Source organism: Protopterus annectens, chromosome 1.part1 (genome assembly GCF_019279795.1).
Source record: "Protopterus annectens isolate FY-2018-M chromosome 1.part1, PAN1.0, whole genome shotgun sequence".
Classification (NCBI taxonomy): domain Eukaryota; kingdom Metazoa; phylum Chordata; order Ceratodontiformes; family Protopteridae; genus Protopterus; species Protopterus annectens.
In genome coordinates, this window is record NC_056726.1 from 1,172,599,307 (window position 1) to 1,172,613,596 (window position 14,290).

Consider the following 14,290-nt stretch of genomic DNA (forward strand, 5'->3'; position numbering starts at 1 on the left):
GCATTTGAACAGCTGAGATCTGCTCCTGCACATGCAACTCATCAGAATGGTCTGTGGAATTGATAATGGATAATTGAGGGAACCGAGTGAGGTTCACTCAATTGAGTAGGGTCAGGTGGTCACCACTACATAAGAGAGCCTGAGATGACTTGTTTCTTTGGAGTTTAATTTCCTTCAAGATTTATAACAGGTCCTGGACATCTAAAAGGCTATAGCTTTTCTTTAAAAACAAAGTGATAGTGAAGTGTCAGGCAATGGAGATGAGGAAATTGAGTTTTTCTCTCTCCTTAAAAACTCTTCGGTACTGTATGATGATGCACTTGTAGATAATTTCACGGGATTAACTTTATTGATACACATAAGTTTGCTAGCTGGGATACACTTTCATGAAGTGAGTCATCCTTCAAGATGCCAGAATTTATGGCACTGACTTTTGGTCACTGGGTTAATTGCCTAACTATACATAGTCCCTAACTGGGGAAGCCCCCCCCCCTCACACATTTAATGAGAGCCTCACTCAAGACTCTCACAACCTCAATTAACAATTTACAACAGCCTTCTATAAGATATAAACAACTATTTTCGAAATGTGTAACTCTGCATGCTTGTACCTTTATTTTGGCAGAGGTATAATTTTGTTTTAAACACTGCATGGGTTTTGCTATGCATTTTGGTGTATGGTGTTTTAGAATGTACTGTCTGGGAACAATATTTTTCTCTTATTTGGTGATTCCAAGACCACGTTACATTATTTTCCCAGACCCTTCCGTGCTTAGGGGGAGGTGGATAGGCACCGGGTTTAAGCGGGAAGGATTTATCATACTTGCCCTCATGTTCATAATACAGTGTTTCAATAATTTACAGTGTTGTTTTTATTCTTTAATTTATTCCCTATTGCTTAATGTACTTATCTCAATTAGATGTTGTGGAACATAGAATCATGGAACATTAAGGGGTTACAATCACCTAAAAAAAAAAACTGCTTATGCATTTAACCTTGAAATCTTCCTCTAATATTACCTTTTTTCAGGAGACTCATCTGTTGAATCAGCAATGGGAACAAGAAAATTCGAGACCTTGGATCAAAAAGATCATAGCGTCAGAAGGTACTACGAATAGTGCAGGGGTGGCCATTATCATCAAAAACAATTTTTGCTCAACTATAGAAAAGGTGGGGTCAGATGAGGAGGGTAGGTGGTGTTACTTCACTACAAAACACCCTTTATTAGTTAAACCTATTCTCATTATAAACATATATGCCCCCTGTACATCCCAACAAATTTTCTTCACGAAGTTGTACAACCTCATCACCTTATTTCCTAACCACTATTATATTGTAGGAGGAGATTGGAATTCAGTACAGGACCCCAAAACAGACAGATCAAATCCCAAAGCGAGATTTAACTACTTAGCCCACAAAGCCATAACCGAATTGAAAGAAGACTTCATCTTATTTGACCTGTACATATTTTCGGACCCGGCTCAGAAAAAGAAAAATTACACTTTTTTCTCTAGTTGTGCCAAAAGCTGGTCTAGACTGGACTTTTTCCTTATATCCCTGGCATTTTATAACATGGACATCTCTTTTACCCGATCTCCGAGATCACTTTCAGACCACTCGAAGATCTCTATAAGTATTCACCAACATAGCAAGGACCCATCAATCAGAACAGATATCTGCTGGAAGTTGAACCCTAACCTTCTAGGGAGAGAGGAAATAAAATCTCTAATTAATGAATATCTGGATTGTTTTCTTCAATCAAAGGACTCCTTCCAATCTCCCATAGATTGTGAATGGGCCGCAGTTAAGTCAATGATTAGGGGTCTCTTGATAAACAAAGCCGCATACTATAAAAAACTTCAGAACAAAAAAGAACGGGATTTAACTGCCCAGCTTCATAAAGCAGAAGTAGAGTCCCAAGTGAATCACACTACGTTGCTGGAAGAACATATAATCCAGCTACAAAAAGATCTAATCTCCTTACAAGCAGATAATCTGAGTTTACATGAGATTAAATCTTTGGCTTTATACGCAGATGTAATACATAGTCCCTCTAGATTTTTGGCCAGAGTGATCAACCTAACTAAAACCTCTACTTTTATACCGGAAATACAATTCCAAGGCAAGGATTACCAGAAACCTACTCAAATTATTAAAATTTTTGAAAGTACTTTCACCCCAACCTATGGGCCCTCTGAGAACATGATTGATGAAACAGAAATACAATCTTTTCTTAATAGCCTAACGTTTTCCAAACTAACAGAGAGACAAAATAAATTCCTAGAGAGAGATATTAATACACAAGAAATTATTACTGTCATCAAAAACCTTAAACTCAACAAATCCCCCGGCCCCGACGGTTTTACGGCAGAATTTTATAAAGCTTTTAATATGAAAATCTCCAAAATCTTAAGGTTATTGTTTAACTATATTATTTCCAATGGCTTTAAGGATATTCATTTGAATGCCTCTAGAACTATTCTCATCCTCAAACATAATACAGACTCAAAAAACTCTGGGAACTACAGACCCATTTCCATGATTAACTTAGACATGAAAATTCTGGCCATGGTCCTTGCTAATAGGCTCAAAGCCGTTATCTCATATATTATTTCCCCGGAACAATCAGGATTTATTCCAGGTAGACAAACTAATGATCAGACCTTACTTTTAGAAGCAATGATTCATCATTCTAACCTAAAAAACACCCGGTATATGCTTTAGTAGTAGATGCATCGAAGGTGTTCGATCGATTAAGCACTAAATTCTTATTTGCTGTTTTACCATACTTCAACATCCCAATCTCTTTTATAAACAAATTAAAAACCCTTTATTCTACAGCGTATACCACCCTACAAATCAATAAACACTTATCTAACAGAATCAAAATTGTTAATGGAGTCAGGCAAGGTTGCCCTCTTTCCCCTCTCCTCTTTAACTTATATATGGAACCATTATTCATGCTTATTAAACAAGCTACCTTTCATCATCCCCCTAATATTTATAACTTAAAGATTTCCCTATAGGCATACGATGATGACCTGAACATATATTTCACCCTCCCCAGCTCTGACCCAATTAAAATACTTTCTCCCATCAATATATTCTCTAACCTAGCAAATTATAAGCTTAATAGGGAAAAATCCTTAATACTCCCTTTAAACATTCACTCGAGGTTGCCTAATATTACATCATGTACAGAGATCAAATTCAAAGATCAACTACAATACTTAGGTATTCACTTTTTGCAAGGTAACCACAGTTACTATCAGGACAATGTAGTCAGGTACTGGTCAAATGTTCAAAATGATATCATAAGATGGTCTAGGCTTAAGCTCCCTTTTTTGGCCAGAACAACAGTGATTAAAATGAACATTCTTCCTAGGCTTCTTTACCTATTTCATGCAACTACTAACATTCTGCATAACAATTTTTTTAAAAAAATTATAACAGCTATCTCTAAATTTATCTGGGCCCCCAAATCGGTCAGGATTAGTTATTCAAAGCTTATCTGTCCTAAGGAGCAGGGGGGATTGGGCCTACCTGACTTTAAAACCTATTATGAGATTATTAACGTCAGTAGAATTTTTAAAATAGCGTCCTATAATAAGATTAAACCACCATGGGCCCCAGCATGGATGTCTCTTTATAATAACTATATTAAAACATTAAAATTCAACCCTGCTGCTCTCCCATTTTTAAATGAAGATAACTTAGGTATCCTAAAATATACAAAAAACATATTATTTACTATAAAATCCCTGCAGGCACTCTTTAAATCTCTGAACCTTTCACACTCGTTTTTAACTCTACAACCACTTCATCTAAACCCCAATCTTAAGTTAAATGGGCACATGCTAAACTTGGAGCAATACCCCCTTATGTTAAATACCTCTATCTCAGATCTTTTCCCCTTTAGACACCAGTCAATATCTGACATAAGAACTAGCCTGGACTTGCCATTTAAGTACTTGTTGATACTACGACAAATTAGAGAACTAGTAAGAAAATTCTTAGAACACCCACTAGTCTCGGACAATGATATCTTAAAGTGTAAAACGCTAATGAATCTCCTGCTCAGTGAAAAAAAAATGACCTCAAATGTATACAAAGTCATCATGACACTTAGATACCAGAATAAACTAAATTTTTCGAAATTCTGGTCAAAGATCAACCCTGATATTAACCAAAACCAAATCGCTAAGGCTATAAACCTAAGCTCTAAATCTATTCCCTTCAAGAAGATGAAATACACTCAAATGATGATTATGAACAATGCGTATTTTAGCCCTATGATCCTTAACAAAATCTTCCCTAATCAATCCCCTAAATGTCAATATTGCCCGAACCAATCAGATGATATCCTTCACTCGTTTTGGAGCTGCAAATGTTCCTACAAGCTATGGTGTGCCTTGAGGGTGATTCTTGAAAGAATTGGATATGAAAAATCCACCCTATCATGGGAATTTACCATCCTTCATATTCCTCCCCCTGGATTATCAGAAAGAAAATGCAAGGTACTGATTCCTATTTTTATGTTAGTCAAATATTACATCTCCTTGAATTGGAAAAACAGACACTCCCTCTCGTGGGAAGGTTTTAAACATATAGCTATTAATTACCTCAAGGCACACAAATTCCTGTTCCACAATATTAAGCACAAACCAGTTATTAAGGAATTTTGGGAAATATTATCTGAACATATACTTAAATAAGTACTTTCCTTTTACAGATACCATTAGTCCTTATCACGCTGTACTTGAATTCTATAGGAATTGTTGTGGGCATTGTATGATTTGTATATAGTTGTTGTTTTGATGTATTTATCGTGTATGCAACTGTTTAATGTATACTCTCAGCTTGCTGTATTTTCTGTTGTGGTTTTTTGTCATGCAAGATTGAAAAATTTGCAATAAAAAAGAATTTAAAAAAAAAAGGAGTCTGTCAGTTCTACTAACTGTAATTTACTCCATTTAGTACATTACAGTTTATCCATACTTTTCATTAATATATGTTGCTTGTGATATTGACAACAGGTCTGCATTATGCCTGGAGTTGGTTTCCTGTTTTCAACTTCTGATAGTGGACAGATAGGAATATGTTTCACAGATATATGTCCCTTGTTGTCTACCATAGAAACACAGACCACTATGAGTGTGTATGCATACCTGTATCACTTCCAGTCTGAGTTGATGATATAAATTTGTTTATGTTCATACTGTTATATGTTAGAATTATGTTGTTATATCTGATGCTCAGTGTGAACATTTATTAGGTAATTGCCATTAGATGCAATCTGTGTTGCTGTAGTGGAGCAACACCCAAATGTCAGCATTTAATGCTTGTGCTTCTGTACATGTGGCTTGTCATGACTCAAAAGTGTGTGTCAGATGCTGTCTTTTTGACTGGCCTTGGACTTGTGGTCTCATCCTAAATCACCCATGCTTGTTTCTTCGCCCCCCCTCCCCTCGGGTACCCCTGCTCCTCATGTGATAGCTGTGGAATGTCATCTTCAGACATCTGGGGTTCTTGGGGTAGATTACCCACACTTACAGCTGGAAGACCACTATGTGCTGTTGTTAGCATATTGTGTAGCATGGCACACATAGTTATCTGTGCTGCCTTTTCTGGTGTGTATTGTAGTGCACCACCAGATGTGTCCAGGCATCTAAACCAAGCTTTCAGTACACTGATCACACGGTCAGTGGTATTCCATGTTATTGTTGTGCACATTCTATTGTAGGTCTCCTCTGCAGGGTTTGGTAGTTCTCTATATGGGGTCATTAGCCATGGCTTAAGTGGGTAACCACAGTTACCTGTTGTAGGGAGTGAACACATATGTTGTTATCATAAATAATGTTGATAGGGATGTCCTTAGCTTACATCCTATCTGTGTTTCTGTACTTACTCCATAGCAGTCCCTCAGGTATTCCACCTTGCTGGAATGCAGTCCTAAATCCACTTTCCCTCTATATGGTAGCATCATTGACAATTCCAGGGAGTGTTGCCATGATGCTTGTGATGTTGCCATCTGCTGCACATACAAACTGGCAGTCCAGGAATGGCCAATGCTTTCTGTTAATGTACCTGTCTGCTTCTAGATGCACAAGGCTATTAATAGGGATGTGGGTGCAATCTATTTCACTAAGTATATGTGGGAAGTTTGTGAGGTTATAGAACTGGTGTACAGCAGGTGTATATATTCATCTAACTTGTTTCACATTTCTGCCAGGAATTTTCATATTTCTGTCAGGAATTTTGAAAGGATACAACTGGCAGCTCTCTGAAAGACTTATACAGCATCCCCTATGTGTCTTTGGAATGTCCCAGATGCCAGTACACTTAGGTTGAGACACACTTTTGCTTCAAGAAGAACAGTGTTGCCATACAATGTCTGTACAGATGTGTGGGGCACATGCCTATATTACAAGATTGAAACCTTAGTTAATCGAATAACTAAAGATCGATCTTGTAATATCGAAACCTGAAAATGTTGAATGGCCGATTTAACCCAGGAAAACACTTCCCTTAGCCGCATGGAAAAAAAAAACTTTAAATCCCAATTCAAGTGGAGGGTTTCACCCCCCCACACACCCCCTCACTAAATATACCAACTCCGAGATCGCTTCAAATTAGAGAAACGGGCATAATTCACACAATGGCCAATGGAAGTGTTTCCCTGGGTTAAATCGTCCGTTTGACATTTTTATGTTTCGATATTACAAGATCAATCTTTAGTTATTCAACTGACTAAAGTTTCAGTCTTGTAATATAGACCCATGGGGCACACATGTTGCACACAGAATGCACCATTTGTTAATCTGACAGTTGGCTTAGTTGCAGCCTTGCTCTCTATCTAGCTAACTGTCTTTTGGGATGCACATTCACATCCTCATCCATAGCTTGCAGTACCCCAGTTTATTGCAGTTCATTCACTGAAGGTAGCATTTTTTTTCTGGTCAGTATTATAATGCATTCCATAGGATTCCATTGGAATAGCTTACATTCCTTGCACTGCAGTATGGCATTCATTGACGATTTTGGAAACAGAATCAGCATTGCAGTTTTTTGCATTTCCGTTGCACTGGGCATGCACAGTGTATTTTGGAATCCAAGAGCCGTGTGGGGTTGTAGTTATCCTACTTTGAATAGTTAAGTAGTCAGACTGCTTGCGATGTATCTACTGAAATTGCATCCACAGCTGGTGCTATGTTGCGTTGTCCAGAAATATCTTTTGCAATCCGGACAAATAAGTATTGTACTGCAGCATGTGTCAGATATGTATAAGGGTATATGGATGGAAAATAAGTGGAAATGAAAAGAAATTTCCTGAACGAGCAAAGGAAGAATTTGTTTCAAAAAGAAATTACTATTAGTAAATTGATTGAAGTAATTAGGAAAGTAAGTGTTGATTCAGTATAAGGCCCATATGGTACTGAGTATGAAATGTGGAAGAAATTATCGGTCGGGTAAAGAGAGCATTTGGTAAACGTACTGAATAATGGTCGAAGGAAGGGTTTGTTTATGATGAGCTATCTTGTGGGATCTTAAAATTTATATGGAATACAGATGAGAATAATTAAATTAAAATGTATAGACCCATCATACTAAATGATGCCAATTATAAAATGTTTTGGGGAACTATACAGAGGAGACTGAAAGGAACAATGAGAGGTATGGAAGAAACTATACATGCTATAAAAGTGAGGGGTTGTCAAGAACTGTTATTGGTTGTGAGAGAAACTGTGAAGGATGTATGCAAAAGGAAGGGTGTGGAATGTATGGTAGGTGATATTAGCAAGGCGTTTGATACAGTAGGATATGAAACTTTGTGGGATGTTATGGAGAAGTATAGAATAGGTAATAGAATTATGAGAGTATATATGACAGCATAACAAAATGATAGAGTGAGAGTGTTAGAGAATGGGTGGCTGATGAAAGAAATATACATGAAGTGTGGCGTAACACAAGGATATCCCATAACTGGGATATTGTTTGCACTGGTAATGAATAAGATGCTAAGTGAAGTAACATAAAATGAAAGATGCTAGATATGTGGTGCAGAAGAAGTTGGTAATACTAGGAGTTTTGCCATACAAAGACAATATATTTGTAGTTGCTAAGAACAAAATATGGGTGAAGGAAGGGTTGGATTGTCTGAATAGATGTTTACAGGATATGGGAATGACCCTGAATAAAGATAAAAGTAAGGGTTTCACTGATGCGGGGAAAACCGGGGATGTGTACTTATCAGTGAATGAATTGTCTGCTAGAAATAAGATTTGGGAAAATGGTGTAGTTATATAGCAGTGGGAGTGTTTTGCTAAAAGAAATGAAAGAAACGTCGTCTTTGGAGGATGTATAGATTAGCGTTTAGAAGGATGACTTATCTGGTGAATTCAGTATTGATGGAAAAAGTAGCATGCATGTCAAATGTTTATATGTTCCAATAAAATATGAAAAGGAAATTGTGCAATTGGTGTTGTCTTCCATATGAGACTCAAGACTAAACCCAGTGAAAACAGGTATGTTGTGTATGTGTTTAGGTGAAGGGCAGTTGGGGTTAGTAAATCCCGTTGTTTATTCTGCTTCTTTAAAGATTTATAGAGTATTAAACAGGGTAATGGAAGAAAATGAGGCTTTAATAGTGAGAATGTCTAAATATATATAGATATGAATATGATTATGTATAGATATATGAATAAGAAGAAAGAATATGTGAGAAAGATAAATAATACAAGGTATTTGGAATGTAAAACTGAATGAAATTTTGTTTAATGGAAAATAGATTTTGGCAGATATATTGCAAAAAATCAGATTATGGTTGTGAAAGAAGTATGGGTAAATTATGATAAAATAACCAAGAAGCTGCTTTAAGAAAATATAGTAAAATGTAGAAATGTATACATATGTGCCTATAAGTTTGTTTGTCTTTTCGGCTTTTCCCAGTTAGGGGTTGCCACAGCGGAATTCCAGTTCACTAATGATTGGCAGTAGATAATGTTTTCTATGTTGTATTAAATATAGGACTCCTTCTCTTTTCAATAGGAGGCATGAGATCTATTGCAATCACCTGAGCTGCCACCAACTCAAGCAGAAGAGACCTCAGTTTAACATCTCATTTGAAGGACAAATCACTCAGAAGGACGGTGCCCCCCTTTGCTACACTGTAGTCTCAGCAACTGACCTCTCTGGTGTGGCAATAGAACCCATTGCCTTCTACACCAAATGCAAGTGTGCATAACTTGTTTCACCATTAAAACTGATGTCAGTAAGTGTAGTAAACAGGAATATCATCTTGTAAGTCACGTTCTGTGGATGTGTTTGTTATTTAGCTGAAAAATAAGCTGGACAGCACAAAGTCTACAAGTTTAATATTAATATTTTAGCTAAGAATACATTTTAATTTAGATGTTTTTTGCTGGCACACAGGTGAGAAATACACAGTTTGGGCTTCAACAGCTTATTTAGCAGTTAGTGCAGACTCGCGCGCGCGCACACACACACACGCACACACACACACACACACACACACACACACACACACACACACACACACACACACACACAAAAACATAAACAACACAGAGATATGAGATCAGAATATGTGACAGAAATTCAGTTACTTATGCTGCAAATGCTTCTGTGCTATAAATGGGTAGTCATTCAGAAGCATTCTATGTTCATGAACTACACTACCTGTATGAGGCATAATCTGATGCATTTCAAGCCCACTATACTGTCCCCTGTGTAGTTTAAAGTCTCTGATGCCACAGTGCCATTTGTATGCTGCTGGGAAACTTTGTCATGCTTGCATTACTATGTCTAAGATGCAAGAGACAGCATGCTGCCTATAAGGAATGTATGTGTTACATAACATTTAAAACAACATTTTTGCTTTGAAATTTGGCTAACATTTACAAAAGACTTAACAAAGGAGTTCTAATCTCATCTTTCCCTATGCTCCAAATACATTGCCAGTGTTGGCATATGATGGGTGGGAAGCCCTGGGGACATTACATAGAGGATGTTTCTATGGGTGTAGTTCTGTGGCTAACATACAGGGGGAGCTCTAGGTTATGCTGAAGTTGTTATGGGGCTACCCTTTCTGTACAAGCCTTGAGGGGTAAGTATAAACTGAAATTAAGTGCTTTCTCATCTTATACTTAACTAGGTGTTAGGGTACAAAGGCAAGGAAAGCTGGCTCACATTTTGTTCTACATAATCTGCTGAGAGTGTGACTGGAAGTTCATATGAGTACATCAAAAAGCAATATATCACTGCATTGATGCAATTACCTAATTTCGGGTACAGCATTATTATCTTAGAAGGCCTGCACTGGGGTGATGCCTTATTAAAGTCTCTCATTTTTGGAGATTTGTGTATTAAAATTTTTTTGAATTTAAACGTCCTATTTCAGACTAAATCAAATGATGTTTACTGTATGGATATTCATCTCTTTTGTTAATGTCAAGTCAGTCACTTATTATGATGTGAAGGGGTTCTAGGAAACACTTATGTGCATGTATTCAGTAGTGGTATGTAGTGAAACATTTGTGTATTATTACCATTGGTTGTCACAATATGAAGAGGCCAATTCCTTACAGGCATACTTATGCACCCCATTGACTCTCTCTCTCTCTCTCTCTCTCTCTCTCTCCCTCTCTCTGTCTCTCCCACACACACACACACACACACACACACACACACACACACACACACACACACATTTGCATTGCTATGTTGCATTCTGGGAAATTTCTAAAAAATTAGGTGAAAGAGAATAAATAGTCCATTTTTGGGTATCAACATGGGAAACAGTGACTCTTTTTATGTGTTAATATTATTCTGCTAGAATAAAAAAAAACCTTTGTTAAACCGTCACCCTGGTATTAAAGAAGGTTAAAGTCTATTTGTTGCTTTTAAGTTGCTATCAGTATATGAGAAATACAGACCTTTTGATATTTGTCTAGTAGGTCTTCCTTTTTAGGAAGACCAATTTTATTGTTTTAAAAGAGATTAATATTGTTTAATGATACCTACATATTTTTTGTCTTGTCATCTTAGAAGCTGTTTTTGAGAAAGACTTTTATGCTGCCAAGAAAACAGACTAATGATATTTATCACTACTTACGATTTTTCATTTTTTTTAATTTTAGAAGCTTTCAAAATAGATTCAGAGGAGCAGTGTTTCCACGAAAGTTGTAGTATTTATTAAAATACAGAATCACTGTTAGCAGTATAATAAAAGTAGCTGTTAAATTAATAAGAAAGCTAAAATAACGGAAAGTACAAAGTAAAAACTATTTTGCTCCCACTTTCATTATTTATAACTGCATTTTGTTTTCTTTAACTAAAACAAGTGTTTTAGGGTGATCTTGGAAACCACAGTTGTATTCTCGTGAGACAGCATAGCTCTTAGCATCTCATCTGGAACACCACATTTCATAATGCGGAAGAAAAACAGGTCAAATTATGGAGCACTTAATGACAGCTTACTAATAACTTCAATTAGGATGCTCACTGGGCAATTATAATGTGTTATTTCACACTTACAGAAAGTTTTATTGATTAATACAAATCAGTATTATTAAATATGAATACAGATTCCCTAACATGAGTTTGGAAAACTGTAAATAGCACACGTATCAACTCCAGGCAACAAGAACAGAGTCAAATAAAGTTTAATAGCCAAACTTAGTTTGGCTATTAAACTTTATTTGACTCTGTTTTTGTTGCCTGGAGTTGATATGTGTGCTATTTACAAAAGGAGGGGGAGTTTCCATATTTATCAAGGATATCCACACCTCCAGGTTAGTGGCATTGCACGAAGTATCGGAGACCATCCATGTGCAACTGACAGTGGGCAAGACTGCTTTTCAGTTTATAGCATCCTACAGACCACCCTCTCAAAGTCAGGAATCCCACTCGCCTTTCCTGAAAACATTGGAGAACATGAAGATCTCTCCGAACACCATTATATTGGGCGACTTCAAATACCCAAACATAGACTGGGAGCATTACTCAAGCCCCAGCACCTTAGCCCAAAGGTTCCTGGAATTTATAAACTCAAATACTATGGAACAACTAGTCACCACTCCCACAAGAGGGGAAAACATACTAGACCTGATCATTACCAACATGGGGACTCTATGCTCCATACCAGAAGTATATCCCTCATTGGTAAGATCAGACCATAAATTAATTTCACTGGATATCCACATCCCGACCCCACCCCCAGCCCAGAAAACCATAGTGAAAAACTTCTCAAAAGCGAACTTCACACTTCTCAAAACCGAAGTGGAATCCTTCAAGGCCCCAGGGCCAGTGGAAACTACGGCCCAAACTGCAGAATCCTATATAAACGCATTCTACGGACATCTCCAGGAATGCATGGATCATGCTATCCCAAACAAAATCAAGACCCAATCATCCAAAGGCAGGTGTCCACTCTGGTGGACCCCAGCCATAAATAAATTGTACAACAGAAGGAGGAAGCTACTACATGATAGAGCAAAATCCCTAAAAGGGAAGGCATATCCGATCAGTACTAGCAAAAAATTACGATCCCTCATAAAATCCTCCAAGGCTAGCTTCGACAGAAAAATTGCACAGGACACTAAAGACAATCATAAGGCTTTTTTCAGTTATGTTAGGAACCTGGGATGCAACTCCCAGACTTGTTCTGAGTTGATTCTAAATGACAAAAAATACACTGAACCCACAGACATCACCAATATCCTGGCAGACAGGTTCAGTGCAAACTTCTCCACCCCCCCCCCAAAAGAGCAAGTATCTATCCTGGCAGAGTGCAGCCTCCCAAACATCTCTGATGCTCAGGTGAAGGCCGCCCTCTCCAAAGCAAAAAACACTGCTTCCATGGGACCAGATGGCGTCCCGGGTTGCGTCCTACATGAACTCCAAGAAGAACTAATCCCTCAAGTAAAACTGCTGTACAATCTCAGCCTCACTACAGGATATGTGCCCAAAGAATGGCGTACAGCAACAGTGGTCCCACTCCACAAAGGTGGCACCTCTACGGACCCTGGAAACTATCGCCCCATAACTAGCCTAGTCTGCAAGGCTATGGAGAGGATCATGATGGAACTCATAAACAAAGACATTGGGGACCTACAGACACTAGATCCTACCCAATTTGGCTTCGTCAAGGGCAGATCCTGCCTTTTGAACCTGGTTGACTTCTTCAAAACAGTCACCAAGGGCATAGATGAAGGGAAGGTTGTCCACACAGCCTATCTGGACCTCGCAAAGGCATTTGACACAATACCCCACTCGGGCATCATAGATAAGCTATCCAGCCTAAATATAAACCCCTATGTCACAAGATGGGTCGCAAACTGGCTCAAAGACAGAACCCACAGAGTCAGAGTTGCTGGAGCCATGTCAGACTCGAAACCGGTCACAAGTGGCATCCCACAAGGTTCTGTCCTGGGACCTCTCTTGTTTGGTATTTACTTTTCTGAGGTACAGGCCAATGTGGGAGGACTATGGCTCACCAAGTTCACAGATGACTGCAAACTGGGCACCATAATCGACTCTCCAGCTGACACAAACATCCTGCAAAAAGGTCTCGCAGAGACGGATAACTGGTGCCAGAGCCATGGTCTAAAGCTAAATGCCAAAAAGTGTATAGTCATACCCTTTGGCAAAAACAATGTGTCCACAAATTACCACATAGGTGGTAACCCATTAAGTACAGAGAAAGTAATTAGGGATCTGGGGACCCAAGTTGATAGCAATCTCTCCTTTGACAACCACATTGCCCAAGTGGTTAGAAAGACCTTCTACATAGCCCACCTCATCATGAAAGGATTCATATCTAGATCAAGAGAGGTAATCGTGCCCCTTTATTCATCCCTCATCAGGCCCATCATAGAATACAATACCCCCTTTGGGATGTACCTTACCCGACACCTGCAGCAATTAGAAAGACCCCAAAAGTATCTCACCAGGAGGATCAAGGGACTCAAACAGATGCCATATGTTTCTCGGTTAAAAAAACTCCAGCTCTACTCAGTTGCATGCCGCCTACTTCGAGGCAATCTATGCCTGACATATAAAGCTATGTCCAACCCAGAATTAATGGACATGCTCCACTTCAGTAAATCTAAATCCCTTAGAGCCACACGCTTGAGGGACTTGAACCTCAGCACAGAAATAAATAGAACATGCTGGAGGGACAGATTCATAACCCAGAGGCTCCCTTCGTTCTGGAATAGAATTCCAGTTCATGTTAGGCAGAGCACCTAACTGACTCTCTTCAAGAAG

General features: G+C 38.3%; 1 protein-coding gene and 1 non-coding gene across 3 annotated transcripts in view; both read left to right on the plus strand.

Annotated features, from left to right (window-relative positions):
* Window positions 1-14,290, plus strand: part of EMP3 (epithelial membrane protein 3) — a 228,941-nt gene that overhangs the window by 137,838 nt on the left and 76,813 nt on the right. The gene's annotated exons all lie outside the window — the stretch shown is intronic.
* On the plus strand, window positions 10,944-11,001 carry LOC122817358. The gene has a single exon (XR_006367220.1). It is a non-coding gene; the product is annotated as a U7 small nuclear RNA (small nuclear RNA).